Source organism: Eleutherodactylus coqui, chromosome 1 (assembly GCF_035609145.1).
Source record: "Eleutherodactylus coqui strain aEleCoq1 chromosome 1, aEleCoq1.hap1, whole genome shotgun sequence".
Classification (NCBI taxonomy): Eukaryota; Metazoa; Chordata; class Amphibia; order Anura; family Eleutherodactylidae; genus Eleutherodactylus; species Eleutherodactylus coqui.
The window spans coordinates 329130523-329144703 of NC_089837.1; the positions used below are offsets into that span (position 1 = coordinate 329130523).

The following is a 14181-nucleotide window of genomic DNA, read 5'->3' on the forward strand; positions in this document are numbered from 1 at the left end:
GAGCCACCAGACCAAGCTAAACCCAGCAATGTGCCCGCCCGCGGCGAGTCCTCCCAGAACGCACCGGGAACATGCAAATTATTTTCCTTGAGCGCCAATCTCCGGTCTGTTAATGAAATGATTCCCATATTACACTATACCATACAGTACGCATGGATATTGGTATTAGATGCCTGGACAGCTAACAGAGAGAAAGCGAGCGGTGGACTAAAGTTCTTCTCCACAATACTACGTGGTAGCCTGCAGGGTGGGGGAAGTCAATGCAGAGAATAGCAGGTTAAGACTATACTTTCAGGGATCATTTCTAAAGTGTTTAACTTGGGAAACTGCATCCTAAAGTGTGTTAACCTACCAACCACGAGGAGGAGCTGTAGTGATCTCCTCTGAGTGTGAAGTGAGCTCTCAGTTCTGCTTCGTTGCAGGTGCTGATTGCTGTTGATGACCGTTTTCCTACTCTGTTACAGGGAAGGTGGTGGAGGAGGAGATCACAAGCTGAGTGGTTGTTGCTGTTTTTGAAATCTTTGGTAATATCAGAAAGTAGTGAATCATTCAGCATCCTTGCAGGATGAATGGAAGATTTGGGAGCAGCTACCTTCATTCAATCAACCTTCAGTATCCTAAAATGTAATTCATCTGAACCTTTAGAGTTTAATTCATTGAAGTTAGCTGAAGCCCCATTTACTTACACGGAACGGCTGTCGGGCAAACGATGCCCGATGCTCCTCCTCTTATGTACTCGCTCCCATGCTGCTGCACAGGAGTGAGTAACGTTGGCTCGCAGCGGGCGGCTGGAGGGGATTTCACTCCTCGCTCTTCCCCGACCCTCTCCATTCACTCAACACAGCGGCCGTTCAGGCCTGCTCCTCTTCTATTAGGTCTGTTTCTTATAAAAAGGTTGCATCCTTCAAGCCTTGTATTCCAATCGTGTATCATCCCACCACGTTTCTGTGATGCCTATGACATCATATTTCTCTTCCTGTCTTAGGGGCTCCAATTCGCCTTGTTGGTTTCCTATGCTCTGTGCATTTGTATTGAAGCATTTTAGTTTGTGACAGGTGTCTCTTGCTCCTCTACTTTCCTTCTGAATTTTTTTTGTCTTTGATCTTTCTTTCCCCTTCTAATAGCAAGGTTCTCAGATGTATTAATTAGTCGTATATTTTTGCCTAGCCTTTCCCTTCCCTTCCCATATTGTTCTAGCTTAAAGCTCTCCTGATGAGTGTAGCAAGGCACCTGTCAAGTATTTGCTTACCTGCCTTTGTAAGTTGCAAGCCATCTCTAGCAAGGAGTTCATCATATGAGTAATTCACTCCATGGTCTAGAAATCCAAATCTTTGCTGACGGCAACATCGACGTAGTCAGTTGTTCACCCGTAGAGTCCTGTTCCATCTCCTTACTCCGTGGCCATCCACTGGCAGGATGGACGACAAGACCCCCTGTGCTCCTAGTTCCTTCATTTCCCTGCCGAGGTCTTCAAAGTCTCTGCAGATAGTTGCAAGGTCCTTTTGGGCAGTGTCATTTGTCCCAACTTGTATCAGTAGGAATGGGTAGTGGTCTGAAAGACTGAAGAGTCTTGATCAGACACATCTTTGATTTGCGCACCTGGAAGACAGCACAACTCTTGCGAGATTATGTCAGGTCTGCACATTCTCTTCCCCGAGCTCCAATCTCTGGTGTGGCGATGTCCTCCGAGCCACCAGACCAAGCTAAACCCAGCAATGTGCCCGCCCGCGGCGAGTCCTCCCAGAACGCACCGGGAACATGCAAATTATTTTCCTTGAGCGCCAATCTCCGGTCTGTTAATGAAATGATTCCCATATTACACTATACCATACAGTACGCATGGATATTGGTATTAGATGCCTGGACAGCTAACAGAAAGAAAGCGAGCGGTGGACTAAAGTTCTTCTCCACAATACTACGTGGTAGCCTGCAGGGTGGGGGAAGTCAATGCAGAGAATAGCAGGTTAAGACTATACTTTCAGGGATCATTTCTAAAGTGTTTAACTTGGGAAACTGCATCCTAAAGTCTACCAACCAGGAGGAGGAGCTGTAGTGATCTCCTCTGAGCGTGAAGTGAGCTCTCAGTTCTGCTTCGTTGCAGGTGCTGATTCCTGTTGATGACCGTTCTCCTTCTCTGTTACAGGGAAGGTGGAGGAGGAGATCACAAGCTGAGTGGTTGTTGCTGTTTTTGAAGTCTTTGGTAATATCAGAAAGTAGTGAATCATTCAGCATCCTTGCAGGATGAATGGAAGATTTGGGAGCAGCTACCTTCATTCAATCAACCTTCAGTATCCTAAAATGTAATTCATCTGAACCTTTAGAGTTTAATTCATTGAAGTTAGCTGAAGCCCCATTTACTTACACGGAACGGCTGTCGGGCAAACGATGCCCGATGCTCCTCCTCTTATGTACTCGCTCCCATGCTGCTGCACAGGAGTGAGTAACGTTGGCTCGCAGCGGGCGGCTGGAGGGGATTTCACTCCTCGCTCTTCCCCGACCCTCTCCATTCACTCAACACAGTGGCCGTTCAGGCCTGCTCCTCTTCTATTAGGTCTGTTTCTTATAAAAAGGTTGCATCCTTCAAGCCTTGTATTCCAATCGTGTATCATCCCACCACGTTTCTGTGATGCCTATGACATCATATTTCTCTTCCTGTCTTAGGGGCTCCAATTCGCCTTGTTGGTTTCCTATGCTCTGTGCATTTGTATTGAAGCATTTTAGTTTGTGACAGGTGTCTCTTGCTCCTCTACTTTCCTTCTGAATTTTTTTTGTCTTTGATCTTTCTTTCCCCTTCTAATAGCAAGGTTCTCAGATGTATTAATTAGTCGTATATTTTTGCCTAGCCTTTCCCTTCCCTTCCCATATTGTTCTAGCTTAAAGCTCTCCTGATGAGTGTAGCAAGGCACCTGTCAAGTATTTGCTTACCTGCCTTTGTAAGTTGCAAGCCATCTCTAGCAAGGAGTTCATCATATGAGTAATTCACTCCATGGTCTAGAAATCCAAATCTTTGCTGACGGCAACATCGACGTAGTCAGTTGTTCACCCGTAGAGTCCTGTTCCATCTCCTTACTCCGTGGCCATCCACTGGCAGGATGGACGACAAGACCACCTGTGCTCCTAGTTCCTTCATTTCCCTGCCGAGGTCTTCAAAGTCTCTGCAGATAGTTGCAAGGTCCTTTTGGGCAGTGTCATTTGTCCCAACTTGTATCAGTAGGAATGGGTAGTGGTCTGAAAGACTGAAGAGTCTTGATCAGACACATCTTTGATTTGCGCACCTGGAAGACAGCACAACTCTTGCGAGATTATGTCAGGTCTGCACATTCTCTTCCCCGAGCTCCAATCTCTGGTGTGGCGATGTCCTCCGAGCCACCAGACCAAGCTAAACCCAGGAATGTGCCCGCCCGCGGCGAGTCTTCCCAGAACGCACCGGGAACATGCAAATTATTTTCCTTGAGCGCCAATCTCCGGTCTGTTAATGAAATGATTCCCATATTACACTATACCATACAGTACGCATGGATATTGGTATTAGATGCCTGGACAGCTAACAGAGAGAAAGCGAGCGGTGGACTAAAGTTCTTCTCCACAATACTACGTGGTAGCCTGCAGGGTGGGGGAAGTCAATGCAGAGAATAGCAGGTTAAGACTATACTTTCAGGGATCATTTCTAAAGTGTTTAACTTGGGAAACTGCATCCTAAAGTGTGCTAACCTACCAACCACGAGGAGGAGCTGTAGTGATCTCCTCTGAGCGTGAAGTGAGCTCTCAGTTCTGCTTCGTTGCAGGTGCTGATTGCTGTTGATGACCATTCTCCTTCTCTGTTACAGGGAAGGTGGAGGAGGAGATCACAAGCTGAGTGGTTGTTGCTGTTTTTGAAATCTTTGGTAATATCAGAAAGTAGTGAATCATTCAGCATCCTTGCAGGATGAATGGAAGATTTGGGAGCAGCTACCTTCATTCAATCAACCTTCAGTATCCTAAAATGTAATTCATCTGAACCTTTAGAGTTTAATTCATTGAAGTTAGCTGAAGCCCCATTTACTTACACGGAACGGCTGTCGGGCAAACGATGCCCGATGCTCCTCCTCTTATGTACTCGCTCCCATGCTGCTGCACAGGAGTGAGTAACGTTGGCTCGCAGCGGGCGGCTGGAGGGGATTTCACTCCTCGCTCTTCCCCGACCCTCTCCATTCACTCAACACAGTGGCCGTTCAGGCCTGCTCCTCTTCTATTAGGTCTGTTTCTTATAAAAAGGTTGCATCCTTCAAGCCTTGTATTCCAATCGTGTATCATCCCACCACGTTTCTGTGATGCCTATGACATCATATTTCTCTTCCTGTCTTAGGGGCTCCAATTCGCCTTGTTGGTTTCCTATGCTCTGTGCATTTGTATTGAAGCATTTTAGTTTGTGACAGGTGTCTCTTGCTCCTCTACTTTCCTTCTGAATTTTTTTTGTCTTTGATCTTTCTTTCCCCTTCTAATAGCAAGGTTCTCAGATGTATTAATTAGTCGTATATTTTTGCCTAGCCTTTCCCTTCCCTTCCCATATTGTTCTAGCTTAAAGCTCTCCTGATGAGTGTAGCAAGGCACCTGTCAAGTATTTGCTTACCTGCCTTTGTAAGTTGCAAGCCATCTCTAGCAAGGAGTTCATCATATGAGTAATTCACTCCATGGTCTAGAAATCCAAATCTTTGCTGACGGCAACATCGACGTAGTCAGTTGTTCACCCGTAGAGTCCTGTTCCATCTCCTTACTCCGTGGCCATCCACTGGCAGGATGGACGACAAGACCACCTGTGCTCCTAGTTCCTTCATTTCCCTGCCGAGGTCTTCAAAGTCTCTGCAGATAGTTGCAAGGTCCTTTTGGGCAGTGTCATTTGTCCCAACTTGTATCAGTAGGAATGGGTAGTGGTCTGAAAGACTGAAGAGTCTTGATCAGACACATCTTTGATTTGCGCACCTGGAAGACAGCACAACTCTTGCGAGATTATGTCAGGTCTGCACATTCTCTTCCCCGAGCTCCAATCTCTGGTGTGGCGATGTCCTCCGAGCCACCAGACCAAGCTAAACCCAGCAATGTGCCCGCCCGCGGCGAGTCTTCCCAGAACGCACCGGGAACATGCAAATTATTTTCCTTGAGCGCCAATCTCCGGTCTGTTAATGAAATGATTCCCATATTACACTATACCATACAGTACGCATGGATATTGGTATTAGATGCCTGGACAGCTAACAGAGAGAAAGCGAGCGGTGGACTAAAGTTCTTCTCCACAATACTACGTGGTAGCCTGCAGGGTGGGGGAAGTCAATGCAGAGAATAGCAGGTTAAGACTATACTTTCAGGGATCATTTCTAAAGTGTTTAACTTGGGAAACTGCATCCTAAAGTGTGCCAACCTACCAACCACGAGGAGGAGCTGTAGTGATCTCCTCTGAGCGTGAAGTGAGCTCTCAGTTCTGCTTCGTTGCAGGTGCTGATTGCTGTTGATGACCGTTCTCCTTCTCTGTTACAGGGAAGGTGGAGGAGGAGATCACAAGCTGAGTGGTTGTTGCTGTTTTTGAAATCTTTGGTAATATCAGAAAGTAGTGAATCATTCAGCATCCTTGCAGGATGAATGGAAGATTTGGGAGCAGCTACCTTCATTCAATCAACCTTCAGTATCCTAAAATGTAATTCATCTGAACCTTTAGAGTTTAATTCATTGAAGTTAGCTGAAGCCCCATTTACTTACACGGAACGGCTGTCGGGCAAACGATGCCCGATGCTCCTCCTCTTATGTACTCGCTCCCATGCTGCTGCACAGGAGTGAGTAACGTTGGCTCGCAGCGGGCGGCTGGAGGGGATTTCACTCCTCGCTCTTCCCCGACCCTCTCCATTCACTCAACACAGCGGCCGTTCAGGCCTGCTCCTCTTCTATTAGGTCTGTTTCTTATAAAAAGGTTGCATCCTTCAAGCCTTGTATTCCAATCGTGTATCATCCCACCACGTTTCTGTGATGCCTATGACATCATATTTCTCTTCCTGTCTTAGGGGCTCCAATTCGCCTTGTTGGTTTCCTATGCTCTGTGCATTTGTATTGAAGCATTTTAGTTTGTGACAGGTGTCTCTTGCTCCTCTACTTTCCTTCTGAATTTTTTTTGTCTTTGATCTTTCTTTCCCCTTCTAATAGCAAGGTTCTCAGATGTATTAATTAGTCGTATATTTTTGCCTAGCCTTTCCCTTCCCTTCCCATATTGTTCTAGCTTAAAGCTCTCCTGATGAGTGTAGCAAGGCACCTGTCAAGTATTTGCTTACCTGCCTTTGTAAGTTGCAAGCCATCTCTAGCAAGGAGTTCATCATATGAGTAATTCACTCCATGGTCTAGAAATCCAAATCTTTGCTGACGGCAACATCGACGTAGTCAGTTGTTCACCCGTAGAGTCCTGTTCCATCTCCTTACTCCGTGGCCATCCACTGGCAGGATGGACGACAAGACCACCTGTGCTCCTAGTTCCTTCATTTCCCTGCCGAGGTCTTCAAAGTCTCTGCAGATAGTTGCAAGGTCCTTTTGGGCAGTGTCATTTGTCCCAACTTGTATCAGTAGGAATGGGTAGTGGTCTGAAAGACTGAAGAGTCTTGATCAGACACATCTTTGATTTGCGCACCTGGAAGACAGCACAACTCTTGCGAGATTATGTCAGGTCTGCACATTCTCTTCCCCGAGCTCCAATCTCTGGTGTGGCGATGTCCTCCGAGCCACCAGACCAAGCTAAACCCAGCAATGTGCCCGCCCGCGGCGAGTCCTCCCAGAACGCACCGGGAACATGCAAATTATTTTCCTTGAGCGCCAATCTCCGGTCTGTTAATGAAATGATTCCCATATTACACTATACCATACAGTACGCATGGATATTGGTATTAGATGCCTGGACAGCTAACAGAGAGAAAGCGAGCGGTGGACTAAAGTTCTTCTCCACAATACTACGTGGTAGCCTGCAGGGTGGGGGAAGTCAATGCAGAGAATAGCAGGTTAAGACTATACTTTCAGGGATCATTTCTAAAGTGTTTAACTTGGGAAACTGTATCCTAAAGTGTGCCAACCTACCAACCACGAGGAGGAGCTGTAGTGATCTCCTCTGAGCGTGAAGTGAGCTCTCAGTTCTGCTTCGTTGCAGGTGCTGATTGCTGTTGATGACCGTTTTCCTTCTCTGTTACAGGGAAGGTGGAGGAGGAGATCACAAGCTGAGTGGTTGTTGCTGTTTTTGAAATCTTTGGTAATATCAGAAAGTAGTGAATCATTCAGCATCCTTGCAGGATGAATGGAAGATTTGGGAGCAGCTACCTTCATTCAATCAACCTTCAGTATCCTAAAATGTAATTCATCTGAACCTTTAGAGTTTAATTCATTGAAGTTAGCTGAAGCCCCATTTACTTACACGGAACGGCTGTCGGGCAAACGATGCCCGATGCTCCTCCTCTTATGTACTCGCTCCCATGCTGCTGCACAGGAGTGAGTAACGTTGGCTCGCAGCGGGCGGCTGGAGGGGATTTCACTCCTCGCTCTTCCCCGACCCTCTCCATTCACTCAACACAGCGGCCGTTCAGGCCTGCTCCTCTTCTATTAGGTCTGTTTCTTATAAAAAGGTTGCATCCTTCAAGCCTTGTATTCCAATCGTGTATCATCCCACCACGTTTCTGTGATGCCTATGACATCATATTTCTCTTCCTGTCTTAGGGGCTCCAATTCGCCTTGTTGGTTTCCTATGCTCTGTGCATTTGTATTGAAGCATTTTAGTTTGTGACAGGTGTCTCTTGCTCCTCTACTTTCCTTCTGAATTTTTTTTGTCTTTGATCTTTCTTTCCCCTTCTAATAGCAAGGTTCTCAGATGTATTAATTAGTCGTATATTTTTGCCTAGCCTTTCCCTTCCCTTCCCATATTGTTCTAGCTTAAAGCTCTCCTGATGAGTGTAGCAAGGCACCTGTCAAGTATTTGCTTACCTGCCTTTGTAAGTTGCAAGCCATCTCTAGCAAGGAGTTCATCATATGAGTAATTCACTCCATGGTCTAGAAATCCAAATCTTTGCTGACGGCAACATCGACGTAGTCAGTTGTTCACCCGTAGAGTCCTGTTCCATCTCCTTACTCCGTGGCCATCCACTGGCAGGATGGACGACAAGACCACCTGTGCTCCTAGTTCCTTCATTTCCCTGCCGAGGTCTTCAAAGTCTCTGCAGATAGTTGCAAGGTCCTTTTGGGCAGTGTCATTTGTCCCAACTTGTATCAGTAGGAATGGGTAGTGGTCTGAAAGACTGAAGAGTCTTGATCAGACACATCTTTGATTTGCGCACCTGGAAGACAGCACAACTCTTGCGAGATTATGTCAGGTCTGCACATTCTCTTCCCCGAGCTCCAATCTCTGGTGTGGCGATGTCCTCCGAGCCACCAGACCAAGCTAAACCCAGCAATGTGCCCGCCCGCGGCGAGTCCTCCCAGAACGCACCGGGAACATGCAAATTATTTTCCTTGAGCGCCAATCTCCGGTCTGTTAATGAAATGATTCCCATATTACACTATACCATACAGTACGCATGGATATTGGTATTAGATGCCTGGACAGCTAACAGAAAGAAAGCGAGCGGTGGACTAAAGTTCTTCTCCACAATACTACGTGGTAGCCTGCAGGGTGGGGGAAGTCAATGCAGAGAATAGCAGGTTAAGACTATACTTTCAGGGATCATTTCTAAAGTGTTTAACTTGGGAAACTGCATCCTAAAGTGTGCCAACCTACCAACCACGAGGAGGAGCTGTAGTGATCTCCTCTGAGTGTGAAGTGAGCTCTCAGTTCTGCTTCGTTGCAGGTGCTGATTGCTGTTGATGACCGTTCTCCTTCTCTGTTACAGGGAAGGTGGAGGAGGAGATCACAAGCTGAGTGGTTGTTGCTGTTTTTGAAGTCTTTGGTAATATCAGAAAGTAGTGAATCATTCAGCATCCTTGCAGGATGAATGGAAGATTTGGGAGCAGCTACCTTCATTCAATCAACCTTCAGTATCCTAAAATGTAATTCATCTGAACCTTTAGAGTTTAATTCATTGAAGTTAGCTGAAGCCCCATTTACTTACACGGAACGGCTGTCGGGCAAACGATGCCCGATGCTCCTCCTCTTATGTACTCGCTCCCATGCTGCTGCACAGGAGTGAGTAACGTTGGCTCGCAGCGGGCGGCTGGAGGGGATTTCACTCCTCGCTCTTCCCCGACCCTCTCCATTCACTCAACACAGTGGCCGTTCAGGCCTGCTCCTCTTCTATTAGGTCTGTTTCTTATAAAAAGGTTGCATCCTTCAAGCCTTGTATTCCAATCGTGTATCATCCCACCACGTTTCTGTGATGCCTATGACATCATATTTCTCTTCCTGTCTTAGGGGCTCCAATTCGCCTTGTTGGTTTCCTATGCTCTGTGCATTTGTATTGAAGCATTTTAGTTTGTGACAGGTGTCTCTTGCTCCTCTACTTTCCTTCTGAATTTTTTTTGTCTTTGATCTTTCTTTCCCCTTCTAATAGCAAGGTTCTCAGATGTATTAATTAGTCGTATATTTTTGCCTAGCCTTTCCCTTCCCTTCCCATATTGTTCTAGCTTAAAGCTCTCCTGATGAGTGTAGCAAGGCACCTGTCAAGTATTTGCTTACCTGCCTTTGTAAGTTGCAAGCCATCTCTAGCAAGGAGTTCATCATATGAGTAATTCACTCCATGGTCTAGAAATCCAAATCTTTGCTGACGGCAACATCGACGTAGTCAGTTGTTCACCCGTAGAGTCCTGTTCCATCTCCTTACTCCGTGGCCATCCACTGGCAGGATGGACGACAAGACCACCTGTGCTCCTAGTTCCTTCATTTCCCTGCCGAGGTCTTCAAAGTCTCTGCAGATAGTTGCAAGGTCCTTTTGGGCAGTGTCATTTGTCCCAACTTGTATCAGTAGGAATGGGTAGTGGTCTGAAAGACTGAAGAGTCTTGATCAGACACATCTTTGATTTGCGCACCTGGAAGACAGCACAACTCTTGCGAGATTATGTCAGGTCTGCACATTCTCTTCCCCGAGCTCCAATCTCTGGTGTGGCGATGTCCTCCGAGCCACCAGACCAAGCTAAACCCAGGAATGTGCCCGCCCGCGGCGAGTCTTCCCAGAACGCACCGGGAACATGCAAATTATTTTCCTTGAGCGCCAATCTCCGGTCTGTTAATGAAATGATTCCCATATTACACTATACCATACAGTACGCATGGATATTGGTATTAGATGCCTGGACAGCTAACAGAGAGAAAGCGATCGGTGGACTAAAGTTCTTCTCCACAATACTACGTGGTAGCCTGCAGGGTGGGGGAAGTCAATGCAGAGAATAGCAGGTTAAGACTATACTTTCAGGGATCATTTCTAAAGTGTTTAACTTGGGAAACTGCATCCTAAAGTGTGCCAACCTACCAACCACGAGGAGGAGCTGTAGTGATCTCCTCTGAGCGTGAAGTGAGCTCTCAGTTCTGCTTCGTTGCAGGTGCTGATTGCTGTTGATGACCATTCTCCTTCTCTGTTACAGGGAAGGTGGAGGAGGAGATCACAAGCTGAGTGGTTGTTGCTGTTTTTGAAATCTTTGGTAATATCAGAAAGTAGTGAATCATTCAGCATCCTTGCAGGATGAATGGAAGATTTGGGAGCAGCTACCTTCATTCAATCAACCTTCAGTATCCTAAAATGTAATTCATCTGAACCTTTAGAGTTTAATTCATTGAAGTTAGCTGAAGCCCCATTTACTTACACGGAACGGCTGTCGGGCAAACGATGCCCGATGCTCCTCCTCTTATGTACTCGCTCCCATGCTGCTGCACAGGAGTGAGTAACGTTGGCTCGCAGCGGGCGGCTGGAGGGGATTTCACTCCTCGCTCTTCCCCGACCCTCTCCATTCACTCAACACAGCGGCCGTTCAGGCCTGCTCCTCTTCTATTAGGTCTGTTTCTTATAAAAAGGTTGCATCCTTCAAGCCTTGTATTCCAATCGTGTATCATCCCACCACGTTTCTGTGATGCCTATGACATCATATTTCTCTTCCTGTCTTAGGGGCTCCAATTCGCCTTGTTGGTTTCCTATGCTCTGTGCATTTGTATTGAAGCATTTTAGTTTGTGACAGGTGTCTCTTGCTCCTCTACTTTCCTTCTGAATTTTTTTTGTCTTTGATCTTTCTTTCCCCTTCTAATAGCAAGGTTCTCAGATGTATTAATTAGTCGTATATTTTTGCCTAGCCTTTCCCTTCCCTTCCCATATTGTTCTAGCTTAAAGCTCTCCTGATGAGTGTAGCAAGGCACCTGTCAAGTATTTGCTTACCTGCCTTTGTAAGTTGCAAGCCATCTCTAGCAAGGAGTTCATCATATGAGTAATTCACTCCATGGTCTAGAAATCCAAATCTTTGCTGACGGCAACATCGACGTAGTCAGTTGTTCACCCGTAGAGTCCTGTTCCATCTCCTTACTCCGTGGCCATCCACTGGCAGGATGGACGACAAGACCACCTGTGCTCCTAGTTCCTTCATTTCCCTGCCGAGGTCTTCAAAGTCTCTGCAGATAGTTGCAAGGTCCTTTTGGGCAGTGTCATTTGTCCCAACTTGTATCAGTAGGAATGGGTAGTGGTCTGAAAGACTGAAGAGTCTTGATCAGACACATCTTTGATTTGCGCACCTGGAAGACAGCACAACTCTTGCGAGATTATGTCAGGTCTGCACATTCTCTTCCCCGAGCTCCAATCTCTGGTGTGGCGATGTCCTCCGAGCCACCAGACCAAGCTAAACCCAGCAATGTGCCCGCCCGCGGCGAGTCCTCCCAGAACGCACCGGGAACATGCAAATTATTTTCCTTGAGCGCCAATCTCCGGTCTGTTAATGAAATGATTCCCATATTACACTATACCATACAGTACGCATGGATATTGGTATTAGATGCCTGGACAGCTAACAGAGAGAAAGCGAGCGGTGGACTAAAGTTCTTCTCCACAATACTACGTGGTAGCCTGCAGGGTGGGGGAAGTCAATGCAGAGAATAGCAGGTTAAGACTATACTTTCAGGGATCATTTCTAAAGTGTTTAACTTGGGAAACTGCATCCTAAAGTGTGCCAACCTACCAACCACGAGGAGGAGCTGTAGTGATCTCCTCTGAGCGTGAAGTGAGCTCTCAGTTCTGCTTCGTTGCAGGTGCTGATTGCTGTTGATGACCGTTTTCCTTCTCTGTTACAGGGAAGGTGGAGGAGGAGATCACAAGCTGAGTGGTTGTTGCTGTTTTTGAAATCTTTGGTAATATCAGAAAGTAGTGAATCATTCAGCATCCTTGCAGGATGAATGGAAGATTTGGGAGCAGCTACCTTCATTCAATCAACCTTCAGTATCCTAAAATGTAATTCATCTGAACCTTTAGAGTTTAATTCATTGAAGTTAGCTGAAGCCCCATTTACTTACACGGAACGGCTGTCGGGCAAACGATGCCCGATGCTCCTCCTCTTATGTACTCGCTCCCATGCTGCTGCACAGGAGTGAGTAACGTTGGCTCGCAGCGGGCGGCTGGAGGGGATTTCACTCCTCGCTCTTCCCCGACCCTCTCCATTCACTCAACACAGCGGCCGTTCAGGCCTGCTCCTCTTCTATTAGGTCTGTTTCTTATAAAAAGGTTGCATCCTTCAAGCCTTGTATTCCAATCGTGTATCATCCCACCACGTTTCTGTGATGCCTATGACATCATATTTCTCTTCCTGTCTTAGGGGCTCCAATTCGCCTTGTTGGTTTCCTATGCTCTGTGCATTTGTATTGAAGCATTTTAGTTTGTGACAGGTGTCTCTTGCTCCTCTACTTTCCTTCTGAATTTTTTTTGTCTTTGATCTTTCTTTCCCCTTCTAATAGCAAGGTTCTCAGATGTATTAATTAGTCGTATATTTTTGCCTAGCCTTTCCCTTCCCTTCCCATATTGTTCTAGCTTAAAGCTCTCCTGATGAGTGTAGCAAGGCACCTGTCAAGTATTTGCTTACCTGCCTTTGTAAGTTGCAAGCCATCTCTAGCAAGGAGTTCATCATATGAGTAATTCACTCCATGGTCTAGAAATCCAAATCTTTGCTGACGGCAACATCGACGTAGTCAGTTGTTCACCCGTAGAGTCCTGTTCCATCTCCTTACTCCGTGGCCATCCACTGGCAGGATGGACGACAAGACCACCTGTGCTCCTAGTTCCTTCATTTCCCTGCCGAGGTCTTCAAAGTCTCTGCAGATAGTTGCAAGGTCCTTTTGGGCAGTGTCATTTGTCCCAACTTGTATCAGTAGGAATGGGTAGTGGTCTGAAAGACTGAAGAGTCTTGATCAGACACATCTTTGATTTGCGCACCTGGAAGACAGCACAACTCTTGCGAGATTATGTCAGGTCTGCACATTCTCTTCCCCGAGCTCCAATCTCTGGTGTGGCGATGTCCTCCGAGCCACCAGACCAAGCTAAACCCAGCAATGTGCCCGCCCGCGGCGAGTCCTCCCAGAACGCACCGGGAACATGCAAATTATTTTCCTTGAGCGCCAATCTCCGGTCTGTTAATGAAATGATTCCCATATTACACTATACCATACAGTACGCATGGATATTGGTATTAGATGCCTGGACAGCTAACAGAGAGAAAGCGAGCGGTGGACTAAAGTTCTTCTCCACAATACTACGTGGTAGCCTGCAGGGTGGGGGAAGTCAATGCAGAGAATAGCAGGTTAAGACTATACTTTCAGGGATCATTTCTAAAGTGTTTAACTTGGGAAACTGCATCCTAAAGTGTGCCAACCTACCAACCACGAGGAGGAGCTGTAGTGATCTCCTCTGAGCGTGAAGTGAGCTCTCAGTTCTGCTTCGTTGCAGGTGCTGATTGCTGTTGATGACCGTTTTCCTTCTCTGTTACAGGGAAGGTGGAGGAGGAGATCACAAGCTGAGTGGTTGTTGCTGTTTTTGAAATCTTTGGTAATATCAGAAAGTAGTGAATCATTCAGCATCCTTGCAGGATGAATGGAAGATTTGGGAGCAGCTACCTTCATTCAATCAACCTTCAGTATCCTAAAATGTAATTCATCTGAACCTTTAGAGTTTAATTCATTGAAGTTAGCTGAAGCCCCATTTACTTACACGGAACGGCTGTCGGGCAAACGATGCCCGA

At 46.5% G+C, this 14181-nt stretch overlaps 9 non-coding genes across 9 annotated transcripts; all 9 read left to right on the forward strand.

The window, feature by feature from the left end:
- The first annotated feature begins 279 nt into the window (after positions 1-279).
- Positions 280-501, forward strand: LOC136593669 (small nucleolar RNA U3). Its single transcript, XR_010788284.1, has one exon. It is a non-coding gene; the product is annotated as a small nucleolar RNA U3 (small nucleolar RNA).
- Positions 502-1966: 1465 nt separating this feature from the next.
- On the forward strand, positions 1967-2177 carry LOC136593736 (small nucleolar RNA U3). Its single transcript, XR_010788330.1, has one exon. It is a non-coding gene; the product is annotated as a small nucleolar RNA U3 (small nucleolar RNA).
- Positions 2178-3642: 1465 nt separating this feature from the next.
- LOC136593447 (small nucleolar RNA U3) lies at positions 3643-3861 on the forward strand. The gene has a single exon (XR_010788235.1). It is a non-coding gene; the product is annotated as a small nucleolar RNA U3 (small nucleolar RNA).
- Positions 3862-5326: 1465 nt separating this feature from the next.
- LOC136594812 (small nucleolar RNA U3) lies at positions 5327-5545 on the forward strand. The gene has a single exon (XR_010788614.1). It is a non-coding gene; the product is annotated as a small nucleolar RNA U3 (small nucleolar RNA).
- Positions 5546-7010: 1465 nt separating this feature from the next.
- On the forward strand, positions 7011-7229 carry LOC136592955 (small nucleolar RNA U3). Its single transcript, XR_010788154.1, has one exon. It is a non-coding gene; the product is annotated as a small nucleolar RNA U3 (small nucleolar RNA).
- A 1465-nt stretch (positions 7230-8694) lies between these two features.
- Positions 8695-8913, forward strand: LOC136593260 (small nucleolar RNA U3). Its single transcript, XR_010788219.1, has one exon. It is a non-coding gene; the product is annotated as a small nucleolar RNA U3 (small nucleolar RNA).
- Positions 8914-10378: 1465 nt separating this feature from the next.
- Positions 10379-10597, forward strand: LOC136593480 (small nucleolar RNA U3). The gene has a single exon (XR_010788238.1). It is a non-coding gene; the product is annotated as a small nucleolar RNA U3 (small nucleolar RNA).
- Positions 10598-12062: 1465 nt separating this feature from the next.
- Positions 12063-12281, forward strand: LOC136592658 (small nucleolar RNA U3). Its single transcript, XR_010788127.1, has one exon. It is a non-coding gene; the product is annotated as a small nucleolar RNA U3 (small nucleolar RNA).
- A 1465-nt stretch (positions 12282-13746) lies between these two features.
- On the forward strand, positions 13747-13965 carry LOC136592669 (small nucleolar RNA U3). Its single transcript, XR_010788128.1, has one exon. It is a non-coding gene; the product is annotated as a small nucleolar RNA U3 (small nucleolar RNA).
- Positions 13966-14181: the final 216 nt, after the last annotated feature.